We start from the raw sequence: 12,292 nt of genomic DNA on the forward strand, positions 1-12,292 counted from the left end.
ACTTTTAAGTACAAGATTATTGTGTAAATGGCAAATTATCTTTGCCTGGCAGGAGCATTTGAATGCAATTTTGGTGGCATTAAGAGATCATTTGAGGAATTTCATCTAACTCTGGTCCCAGACAGTAAGAATGTGTGTTTACATTTAAACAATATTTTCTGGCCTCCAAAAGATTATATTTTTTCTTAAAAAGTGAAAATGAAATTTAAAGCCCCAATGGTCTTCCTCAGTTCTCCATCCCTGCGGGGCGGGGTGGCCCACCCAAATGCATTCTGGGAGCCGGAGATGCAGTGTACTCCTGCAGTCTGCCATCCACCATCACAGTCAGAAGCTGGAAATAGAGAACTCTGATCATCTGAGTGGTGATCCTTGGTCTAGCTTCTGGAGACATGGAGTAGAAGACATAGTCCAAGGTCTCAAATCTAGAGGAAAGACAGACCTCAAAGCCTTCTGAGAAGTTACGCCACAGAGTGAGGAGGACCATGAGAGATGACTCACGGGATGAAAGTCAGGACCAGCTAGGGGAACAGAAGAGTCATTGACTCAGCTGGAGGTGAAGTCAGGAAGCTTCGTGGAAGTCTAGCAGAGCTATCAGGGGGGTCTCTCTCTCTCTCTCTCTCTCTCTCTCTCTCTCTCTCTCTCTCTCTCTCTCTCTCTCTCCCTCTCTCTTGGGTTTCTCTGTGCAGCTCTGGTTGTCCTGAAACTATCTCTCTGTAGACCAGGCTTCAAACTCAGAGATCTATCCACCTTTGCCCCCTGAGTGCTGGGATTAAAGGCATACTCCACTACCTGGCCTAATAGGCATTTTTAACTTAGACGGTGATGGGATTCTAAGAGGGAAGCTCAGAATTCCATATAGAGAAAAGGGCACAGAGAAAGATCTAGAAGCAGCAACAGTCCTAAATGGCTCAGTTTTTGCAACTCTTAGGTGCACATCTGACTCAGGAACACAGGCTCCCTGACATGTCCAGACCTTGGACTATACCATGGAGAAGAACAAGCCTGACAAATGGTGATAGGTCTTGGGACCTTCTGTCTCCTAGACAAGAGGTTTGCAAAAGGACTTTGACTATAAAATGTTTCACTTCTATAAAATCCGACTAAATTCCATTCACAAACCAGATAAAAAAGTATCTATGGCCAGGAGGGGTAGCCGTGTTTGTCTTGAGGACCATAAGAGGTTCCAAACACCCTTCTGGGTTCCCAGGCACGCAGTTGAAAAGCTTTTGTCTGAGATCTTTTTGTTTTGCTCCAGGAAGCCATATTAGTGGTGTTCTTAGTTTCAATATAGTTTATCTTGCTGTGTCTTTTAAATATTTTGGTGTCTTGCTGGGTTTTTTAAAAAATGGTGTCTGTGTGTGTGTGTCTCTAATTTTCAAAGAAATAAGACCAGGGTTATTTTGTATGTAGTAACCTAAAGAATACAGAGGAGAAAGCTTGCTATTGGCAAAGGCTCTCTGACAGAAAGCTCCGGTTGAGCTCACCATGGGAGGAAGCAATACAGCTGTGAGCTATCTGCAAAAATAGGCTGTTTATTTTCAAACCTGTCAATCAATATTAAGACTTTCATATGTTATAAAAGCTGGAGATGAAGAAAATTAGTTTGTTTCCTGGATGTAAAACGCTGACACCTTCTACAGAGGACCTTGGATGTCTTTTCAGTAATGAAAGGTACTCCAATTTGAATTCAAAGTGTTTTTGAAGGAGGAGTCTGGGAATGGGAGAAGGCTGATAGGTAGGTAGGGAAGAGTTTCCATAGCAAAATAGTTCAAGTCTTGAGCCTCCTACAACACGTTCTGAGTAGGACACCCTTTTGAATAGAACCTGCCCATTCCTGATGAGTGGTCTCAGTCACTTAAAGGGGATCTGAAAAGCCACTTCTGGGGCTGGTACCAGCTCTTCCAGCATAACCATACAAATGATTTAAGATGGCAAAAGCAAGTCTTGTTTAGTCCAGAGAACTTAGAAACCCTGCCTTTAGAAGAACCTGCTAGATAACCCTGGCAGAGGCACACACAGCCCACTGGTGCACACGTTCCACCAGGCTAGGCATTTGTGGTTCTCTGAGGTTCCCTCTGTCCTTTGGAGAGTTTCAGAGAAGGCTGCAGAGTAAGGGTGATCAGTGACTCTGCTCTCTGGGGAGCATCTGGCCTTCATCCCACATTGCCACAGTAACTGGAACCCTGAACAAAGACTGGTTCCCAGATCACGGTGTCTTAGCCTCTCCCTTCTTCCTAGGCTATTCCTTAGATTACACTTAGAGTACTTCCTGCATTGCCCTAGTGTCTTGACAGAGGTGTCCCTGACTGTGGTTCTCTGGGAGACTAGCCCGGGGCAAGTCTGAGCCATCGTAGACAGGGGTGTAGAGGCTACTGCTTCACTGTCCATCAAAATTCACCTCTTCTTTCTCGGCTGTCCTGAGGGGCCATGGTATGTGCAGGTAGGACTTGAGGACACTGATGGGTTACCGAGGTAGGCCTTTGTGGAACTTCCGTCCAGCTTTTAGCTTAAGGCACTACCTTCCTGCCTTTTAGAATAAAATCGCATGTTTATATGCATATGTGCAGTGTGTGTGAATGTGTATGTACTTGTTTGTGCATGCTCGTAGGGGCCAGAGGTCAACATCTTCCTTCATTGTTCTCTACCTAACTGATGTGAGAACACCTCTCACTGAACCTGGAGCTTACAGATTCAACTGTGAGTTGGCCAGTAAACTTTGGAGATCCTCTTCTCCCAGCCACCCCAGAGCTGGGATTATATTATAGGCATAAGTCACTACTCCTGGGAATCAAACTCAGGTCCTCATGCTTCCCTGCTCAATGGTCTGCCTCCTGTAGAAGACACTTGTCATGCTGTCTGGTGGGACACTTGTTCCTGCCTTGCCTCACTGTGTGGTGGGACACAGCTGTTCTTCTTCAAATGAACAGTAGAAATCAGCCCCCAGAGGAGTGTGCAGGGAGCAAGCTTGAGTGGATTACTAAAAAATGCTTTTAAACGAGCTGGTGGTTTGTGACCAGCACATTTCAGAGCTGGATTTCAGGCAGTGAGTAATTTGTTCATGTGCTCATTTTCCAAAGGATTGGGCTTAAAAAATAAAAGAGACCTCAGACACCACAGCTAAGTATTTTTCCTTTCCTTCCCCTTGAGAAATCATGTTGTTTTCAGAGGAACTTAATCCATACATTGCAGATCCATTTCCATGTTACTCAGCAAAATGTTTCATTTCTCTACAGTTGCTCAGCCCTGAGTGAGGTCACACATTCCTCTTTTGCTCCGACTCATGCACAAGGCTCACAGCCGGGTGACTCTACAGCCATTCCTTGCACACTAGGATGCACATAAACAGGAGGCAAAGGGGAGGATAATCCACTGTACTGACCCTATTTTTGGTTAGAATTTTGTTCCTTGGTTCTTTGTGAAATAATTTGGCTAAATTTTTAAATGTTGGATTGCAGTATTATTTATATATTAAGGACTGAGCTCTCTGTTCCTTCTGATGCGTGTGTGTGTGTGTGTGTGTGTGTGTGTGTGTTCTCTTTATTTTATACCTAAGGTAAGTATTTTACTTGCTTCACTCTAAGCCAAAGTGGCTCAAGCAAGCCTGTGGGCATGCTGAGGACACTTGTGACTCTGTTGGGATGATTGACTCTTTGGGACTGGTGCCTGAGAGGCACATGGAACCTATATAGACTCTGGAAATGAAATTTCTTATTCTTTTCCCCCTTGCTTACCTGTCTGTCTGGCCCAGATAGACACCGGAGACAGATACGAGGGCCTTCTGCGGAGTTTGCTATACTGCCCTGTGCCTGTGACTTCTTCCTCTACCCAGTCTCTCTACGGTTGCATGCATCCCAGGCTGGCCTAGAACTTACTGTGTAGCTGAGGATAACTTTGAGTTTTTTATTTCCCTGCCTCTACCTCCTTAGTACTAAGATTTTAGGAGTGTGACTGCAGACCCAGTGTATGTGGTGTTGGGAATGGAATCCAAGGTCCTGTGCATGCTGGGTAAACATTCCCCTGATTGAGCTATGTCCATAGCTCATCTCCGAGGACTTTCTGAGAAAGCACAGATGCCATAAGAATCCTTCATTCTGTTCTAGATAGTAAGAGTGAAATCAGTTGAAGGGTTTGGGCTTCAGGATGCCCAGACACATAGTTTTCTTCTTACTGAAATGACTTTGCAAAAGTGCAGTCCTGGCCGTGTTGGTGGTGTACATTAGCATCATAGCTTCCACACAGCTTGGTGATGATGCTGACCACATAATTGTTGGTTGTACATGTGTTGGGGCTTTTCAGGTAGCTGAGGAAGACCTTACATATGATTCAGATTTTAAAATCATAGGGTATAGTTTGTACAAATGGCAGCGTTGTCAACATCTGGAATTTTCTGAGAGTGACCATGTGATGGAAGTCTTTTTTCCTTTAAACATAACCATATACAGTTGCTTTAAATAAGAAGCTATTCTTGACATAAAGACAGAGGTGATGGTTCTTTCAAATCTTGCTTTGCAAGCATAAACTTGAGCCCATGCTCTGCAGAGGTTGCCTGAGGACACTGGGATCTGGGGGACAGAAAGAAGAGAGTCATAATTTGAACAGTGTGCATGCATCTTTCACGCTATTTGTTGACCATTCTGGAGACTGGCCCAGGGGGCTGTGGTTTCTTTTAGGTGGAGATGAATCCTCTCTCATCACCAATAATGCAATCAATAGCCCTTTCCTCAGTCAAAGACAGAATCCCTATCCAGGGCAAAGCAGAGGCTTGTGCTCTATTTATTGCCAATGGCTAGCGTGTAGTAGGAACACACATGGTTCTTGTTAGGTTCCACGGGCTGTCTAAATATCTAGAAATGTGCTCAAGCCTGGACTACAGGAGGATTCCTGGTGGTTAGAGAAAAGCTAGCACTCCTGGGGAACTCATTAAACTAGTTCCCAGCTGCCAAAAGGGGTCATTTCCCTTATCTCTGGTAGAAGGGACATATGGTTCCATTGACATAAGGCTATGGCTGCATATCAAAGCCCCCACATCAGTGTCCTGGCCCTTCCCTTCTCCCAACTACACACCCTTCTTCCCTTCTTATAACCTGTTATTCTCTATTATTCAGATTCTCTCTCTCTCTCTCTCTCTCTCTCTCTCTCTCTCTCTCTTTTTCTTGCTATCTCAGGCTCTCCACTATTCTTTCCCACTCTCCTGTTTCTCTAGCTCCCGCCATATCCAGTCTCTTGGCCACTTTATTCTGTTGCTCTGTTCTCCCTAATATCTACAATAAAAACCTTAACCATATCATGCACAGGTCATGTCATGTATGTCATGTAATGAATTTCTTTACAGCATGCCTTCATACTCTTTTTACTTTGAAACAGTGTCTCACTAAGTTACCCAGCCTGGCCTTCAACTAACTTCATAGACCCAGCAGGCCTGCAACGTTCAATCTTCCTGCCCCTCAGACTCCAGAGAGGCTGGGATTTCAGGGCTGGTAGTGATAGTTCTTCAATATTTTGCTCCAGGAGTGGGACAAAGCTTGTCATCTTCTGAGCTGTCTGTGCTCCTGTGGCCCCGTAGTCATCCTCATCATTTAAATTACTACCTGGAATTTATTGAGCACTTAGAAAGCTTAGATCCAGGTAAAACACTTTGTACACACCACCATATTTTATCAACTATGACAAACCTTTGTCCTATTTTGTAGACAGAGGACCCAGTGAGGTGACATGATTTAGTCAAGATTACCTACTCAGAGGTGGTAGAGTCGAAAACTGGGACCTGGAATCGTATGACCTAAAGGATGTTGCTCTTGCTAATAATTGCTGTGGTTTGACTCTTGAGCTTGGGCAAAATGTGTTTAGGGGAATGTTGTCCTTCTCAGTAGAGTAAGCCGAAAGGAATTGCTACCCCCATGCAGTCACTGCTAAGTGTGGATCTTTTCCAACATCAGAGATTAAGGATTTCTTCATTGTCTCTCCACAATGGCGAAGTTCACAGCTTAGCTGGAGAGATAGACAGACAGCCCTTTTACAATCTGGGCCATAAGGGGGTGTGAACAAAGCAATATGGGGTGCCACGGCAGAGGCAGCACAAACAGCTCTTTAGGCTTAGGCTGCAGGCGTCCTGGAAAAACTGATTAAGTCTTAAAGGAGAGCGCCGTTTGCAGGCCAGGAAGGACAGGCTCAGGAGGAAAGCAAGAGTCTTGGCCACAGACAGAGGAGTAAGAAAATGGGTGTTTGGAAAAGGTTTATGAGTGTCTTGGGACTGGAAATGAGAGCCGAGGGAGGAACAGGTGAGTCTAAGAGCCTAGCTTTCAACTTCAGAGGCTCTGAGAAGGGAGTGAGGAGGAGCCAGGCAGCCACTGTTCCTGGGGGCAGGTGGCCTAGGCAAGGCCTGTGGTATCCGGATAGCCAGAGCTTTCCAAGTCCCCATGGAGGGGGAAACCGTTCCAGCCCTGAGCAGACTCACAGACCTGAGGGAAATGACACTGTCTGGTTTACTTACTGGCACCAGGGCCATGTGTGGCCGTTCACAGGGAACGTCTCAGAGTCTTAGGGCCGACTTCCTAGGATATAGGTTTTGGTTTGAGGAAACATTTCTGAATTCAACTCATCTGAATTCATCAATTGAGAATATCCACCAGAACTGTTTGATGAATCCTGGTTTTCCTTGTCCAACATCAGGACAGGGGCAATGTATTCATTCATTCTGTAGCCTCTGCTGCTGTGTTTTGCTTTGTTTTGTTTTTCTGATTCTTCAAAACTTCTCACAATGCTCAGCCTCTGAGTCTGCTCAGCCTATTTTGTTTGTTTGTTTGTTTGTTTATTTGTTTGGGGTTTTTTTTTGTTTTTAAACCATCTTTCCAACCAGAACACATCCTTGCTTACTTGACTAAAGTTGACCAGTTTGGTAGGAGACAATGAAGTCAACGCATAATATCAGAGTCTTCTTAGAGGTGACCATTCATAGCAGCATCGGCCCATCGAGGTATAGTGGGAGTCATAGACAGAATTTGGAGCATTCTAGCCATCCTGTAAAGTGAAAAGGGCAAAGTTAATTTTTATGGGCCTGGGGATATGGTTCAGCAGGTAAAGTGATTGCCTCACAAGCATGAGGACCAGCTTCCATGTAAATGCTGAGTGACTGTGCCAGCCCAGCTGTTCTTTCAGTCATCACTTAGAAGGCAGAAGTAGAGGATTCCCAGAGCAAACTGGATATGCAGGCTAACTGAACCGGGAAGTTCCGGGTTCAAGTGAGAGAACTTTTCCCAACATTTATAATGTAGACAGTGGTTGACAGATACTCACGCTCAACTTCTGCTTCTATGCATGCATACATACATACATACATACATGCTTATACACACACATATACAAACATACATACACATGCACATATAAAAAGCTCATTAATTTTCACAATATACTTTATTATAATCTAATGCATACAGATATGGCGACTTCCACAATAATTCATAGATAGCATAGTCAGTCTAAAGGATAGTGTCCATCTTTTTATAGCAAGTCTTGAAAATTAGCACGTATCTTCCACTTAGGGCATATCTCACCCACCCTACCTGTTTTTCTGTCCTTTGATAGCTGTGTGTGGATAGGCGGACAGTGTGGTGCAGAGGGAGAGAACAGGGGAAAGCAGCCCACAGCACACACGTGCAAACTTTAAACCATGGTCAGTGACATGAATCAAAGGATCAAGGTCTCAGGAGGGGCAACACTCAGTGAATCTGAGTGGGAATCTGCCTGCAGGTGGCCGCTCTGCTTCACAACTGCTTTTGATCTGCTTTACAACTTTATTGTTATTATTGTTATTGTTGTTATTATTATTATTATTATTATTATTATTATTATTATTATTATTATTACCTATTCACAAAACTAAGCAGGCAAACCGAGATTAGAGTTGTCTTCTTGGTCATGGTAGAGTGAGCTGTAAGTGGTGAGCTGTGGTGAGTTCCGGGGCCACTAGTATACGCACTCAGCGCTCCCCTTTATTTTATTCCGGAGAGCTCTGACTGAGAACCTGAAACTCAAGATGTACTCCTACGGAGACTGCCAAACAAGAGTGAGCAGGCTCGGGGCTTCAGGGTGAGAAGCTCTTATCACACTCGGTGCCTGCTTTGTGTCCCACTTAGGGGTGTGATAAGCCAGCCATGAATTTAACAGTCTGACCTGTTTACTGACAGAAAAATAGATGAGTTTGAAAGCCTGGAGTTGGTGTCGGGGAGATGGCTAAAGCCATGAGATACCAAGTTTGCTTGGGCCCTTTATTCTAAAGGTGTTTATTAACCAACCACGCCACACTAGACAGGGAGGGCACAAAACCAAGTGATTACCTCTTCCATCTTGCCACCCTGAGGTAGCCAATGGGGTGTAATCATGTCGACAAAAGAGAATAACATAGGCTTACAAAGGCACACAGAAGGCAGAAAAGGGGGAAGTGTTCCTTTATTCTGGGGGAAGCTGAGGACTAACATTGATATAGTTAGAATTTGTCTGCTGATCACAGATGGGCACTCTGAGGAAAGGGAGATCAGATAACCTGGCACATTAAAGGACCCGTGAGCAGAAGGGATGCAGCGGCTGGATATTTTTTTTGTGACTGTAAAAGAACACTAGTAAGTCTGCAATGCTAAAATGTTTCCAGAGGTTTGTTGGTTGGTTGGTTAGTTGGGGTTTTTTTTTGAGACAGTGTTTCTCTGTGTAACAGCCCTGTCTGTCCTGGAACTGGTTTTGTAGACCAGACTAGCCTCGAACTCCCAGGGATCTGCCTGCATCTGACTCCTGAGTGCTGGGATTAAAAGTGTGCACTACCACAAGCAGCTGTTCCCAGTGTTTTAAGCCACTGTTTAGAAAGAAAATGCCCAGTTATTTATGTATTTATTCATTCATTAATGGGGTCATTCATTTATCTATGTAACTTGTTTGCCTATTTATTCATTACACTAACATTTAGGGGTGTCCCCTGGGTACTGTCCTGAATCAGTCTAATGTAAGTTTTCAAAGGAAGAAGCAATAACTGGGGACTAGGTGACTAGGAGAGCATGTGATTAATTTCTTACAAATAATATGAATGTTGCATATGTATCTGTATGTAACAGGTTTCTACTATACAAATCCCACCAGATAACTACATGTATGTCCCATTTAAGTTTGGTTGCTGTGAGAAAACATCTTGACCAAAAGCATTTTGTGGAGGAAAAGGTTTACAACTCTGAGTCACAGTCTATCACTGTGGGAAGTCAGGGCAGGAACTCGAGGCAGGAATTAGAGGCAGAAGGTGAAGCAGAGTCCCTGAGTGAATGGCGCTTACTGGCTTGCTCCCTAGGGCTGGCTCAGACTACCTTTTCACACAACTTCAGACCACTTGCCCAGGGATGGGGCTACTCCCTGCTGTCTTGGCTCTCCCACATTAATTTTTAACCAGGAAAATGTCCCCATAGTCTTATCTACAATAAATCTAGTGGAGACGTTTTCTCAATTGGGGTGCCTTCTCCCAAACATGTACAGGTTTATGTCAAGTTGACCAACTAACCAACACAACTTATCAAATGGAAATCACAGAAGAAATCAAATCTAGTACTTCCACCTAAAAGCCCTGATAGGGGTCTGAGTGAATGATTTCCTGGTGTCTTTATAATGCATAGATGTAACTTGCACACACGTGGTTTTAGGTTTTTGTCTCAATTTTAAAAACCGTCAGTTTTATTGCTCTCTAAAAGGTTTCCAATTCCTTGCTAAATCTTTTATTATTAAGAAATTAAAGAGAGTCATGTTGTATTTCCCTCAATTTTGATAAACTTGCACAGGAAAGAGTCCTAGACATGGAACGCAATGGGTCAAAGTGCTTGGCTACTTCTGATTCTTCTTTCAAAGCATCTGTAAAGACTTATTAAAATCTATACCATCTCTTATATGATGACAGTGCCAGGTTCACCAACACTCAATATTTCTAAAGTTAAAAATTAATTTTAGTATGTGAAAATCATAGATATATTTATTTATTGTTTGCAAACACATAGCTGTATTTATTAACCACTGGTAAGGTTAAAAATAATTTTCACGTCATCTCATCTTATATGTTTACATATGAGGTGTTCATTTTTTTCTTATAAAGACAACAGTGCCTATATATTTGAAAATTCTCTCCTCTAATTTTCACTTAAAAATAAAATATGGTATGTGAAGTATTTACGTGTAGCCCAGTGTATCAGTTAGTTGCATCTTGATCTCTTTACCAAGGAAAATTCTAGAGCTACCTGATGATCCATGAGTTGATTTTTAAGCTCTTTGACCTGTCTGGAATTCCTTTCAGCTCCTGGTGCAAGGAGATACGCTAACTCCATTATCCCTTCAATTACTAACCTGTTAGCCCAGCACAATTCTATCGAACAATCTTTCCTTTATCCATTGATTTGTGCTGCCAGGAAGAGTATATTTGATCCAGTTACCAGCATAGAGATAACAGGAATGCGATAAAGCTAGCTCGGTAAGGATTCAGGCAGACACTTGATCTGACCATCTGGGCCAACTTCAGTGATTGCCTCTGAGTAGGCCAAGCCTGGATATGTCTGGGAGTGAAGGCTGGGGCCAGCCTGTAGTGACTCGGCTCTGAGGGGTAGCCAAGTGAGGATTAGGCTGTGGTGTGCTGGGGCGCTGGCTGCTTAGTGTAGGAGCCACTGAGTCCTTCTGCAGAGTTGGCTCGATAGTTGTTCCCTAGGTGTCTCATCAGCCTTCATTGGCGGCCACACACAGTCCTTTCACTTGTCTCCAACTTCAGAAGTCACACTACTAAGCATCATTGACTGTCTCTCAGGAGATGGGGGTCCATGTTGGATTTAATTCACAGATGGTGGAAGAGGCAGCTGTAGTCACCACAGTTCTCTCTGTTCTCTGAAGGCCTCTGCTCTTTCCAGCCACATGAGGTGTGGTACATGGTATAAAAAGGCATTGTCTCAACAAAACAAAACAAAAAACAAAACAGTGCCCCCTCTCCAAAAGCAATCAATCAAACAGGCTTTCATCTCATCTCACTTTGGGACTTCTTTCCCATCTTCTCATCTTGTGTTGGGACTCCTTCCTCATTCTGTCACGGGCATGTTCTTAAGGGGTCTGAGCTAACCATAGTTTTATCAGAGCCAGAGAGGAAACTTGCATGGTTGCTGACATCCCCACCATAACTGCTCATGTTTGAACTATTGCACTCCTCAGCACGGGGGAAAATGCATTGACTTTTCCCCTTTTGATACCTTGTCAGTTATCTGTGATAAATTGAGGCTATTAGGTCAGATGTCTGTGGACCAATGACAAAGCATCTCTTGGCTGGGTAGCATCCTTCTCTCCAGAGTCTGACCTGGGTATGTCCCCCTTTCAGTTTATATTCTAGTGACACACCAAGACTCTTCATGGCCCTTTGGAGCATAATTTCTTTCCTTTTTTTTTTTTTTTGGTTCTTTTTTTCGGAGCTGGGGAGCGAACCCAGGACCTTGCGCTTGCTAGACAAGCGTTCTACCACTGAGCTAAATCCCCAACCCCTTGGAGCATAATTTTTTCTTTCCCATTTTTCCTTGCTATATGTTCTGTTTCCTCTGGTCGAATGACTGGTTAAGTCATTCAACAATCCATTCTTTCCTCCTGGTCCTCTCTGAGTATCATCCTCTCCTCTGTGAGGCCTTTTCAACACTCCTTCTCAATGTATGCTATTGCTGTGTAACAAAGCATACCCCAGGTCAATGGTTTAAACAACCAACATGTCTTCATCCTGTGGGCTGGCCAGCTGGGTTAACTGATGTAGACAGAGCTTTGGATTCCGGATGAGCTCTTAGGTCCACATTTAGTCGGCAGACGGCTTGAAGCTGGTTGGTCTGGAGCAGCTACATTTACAAGTCTGGTCTTAGAGTCAGCTGTCTACTGAGGGGAAGACCATTGATGGGACCACATGACTTCACCAGTAGATCAGCCTGGAGTTGTCCCGGTGGTGATTAACAGATTTCTGTGAGATAGAAACAGTGTGCATTGTCTCTCTGAGGCACCTCCCGACTTAATGCTACATTTCCCCTTTCCTTTCTATTGGTTTAAATTAGAACTGTCCCCCATAGACGCAGGCATTTGAACACTTGGCCTCCAGTGGTGGCTCCGTTTGGGGAGGTTTAGGAAGTGCAGCACTGATAAAGGAAGTATGTCCCAAGAGGAGGGCTTCCAGGGGTTAAAGCCTGGCCTTTGAGTTTGTTTTAAAAAATGATTTATTTATTTATTTACTTATTTATTTATTTATTTATTTACTTATTTATTA

The 12,292-nt window shown here is 43.8% G+C and overlaps 1 protein-coding gene across 1 annotated transcript in view; it reads left to right on the plus strand.

Moving 5' to 3' along the window:
• Positions 1 to 12,292, plus strand: part of Cemip (cell migration inducing hyaluronidase 1) — a 153,763-nt gene that overhangs the window by 5,840 nt on the left and 135,631 nt on the right. The window lies entirely within an intron of this gene.

Source organism: Rattus rattus, chromosome 2, assembly GCF_011064425.1.
Source record: "Rattus rattus isolate New Zealand chromosome 2, Rrattus_CSIRO_v1, whole genome shotgun sequence".
NCBI classification, from domain to species: domain Eukaryota; kingdom Metazoa; phylum Chordata; class Mammalia; order Rodentia; family Muridae; genus Rattus; species Rattus rattus.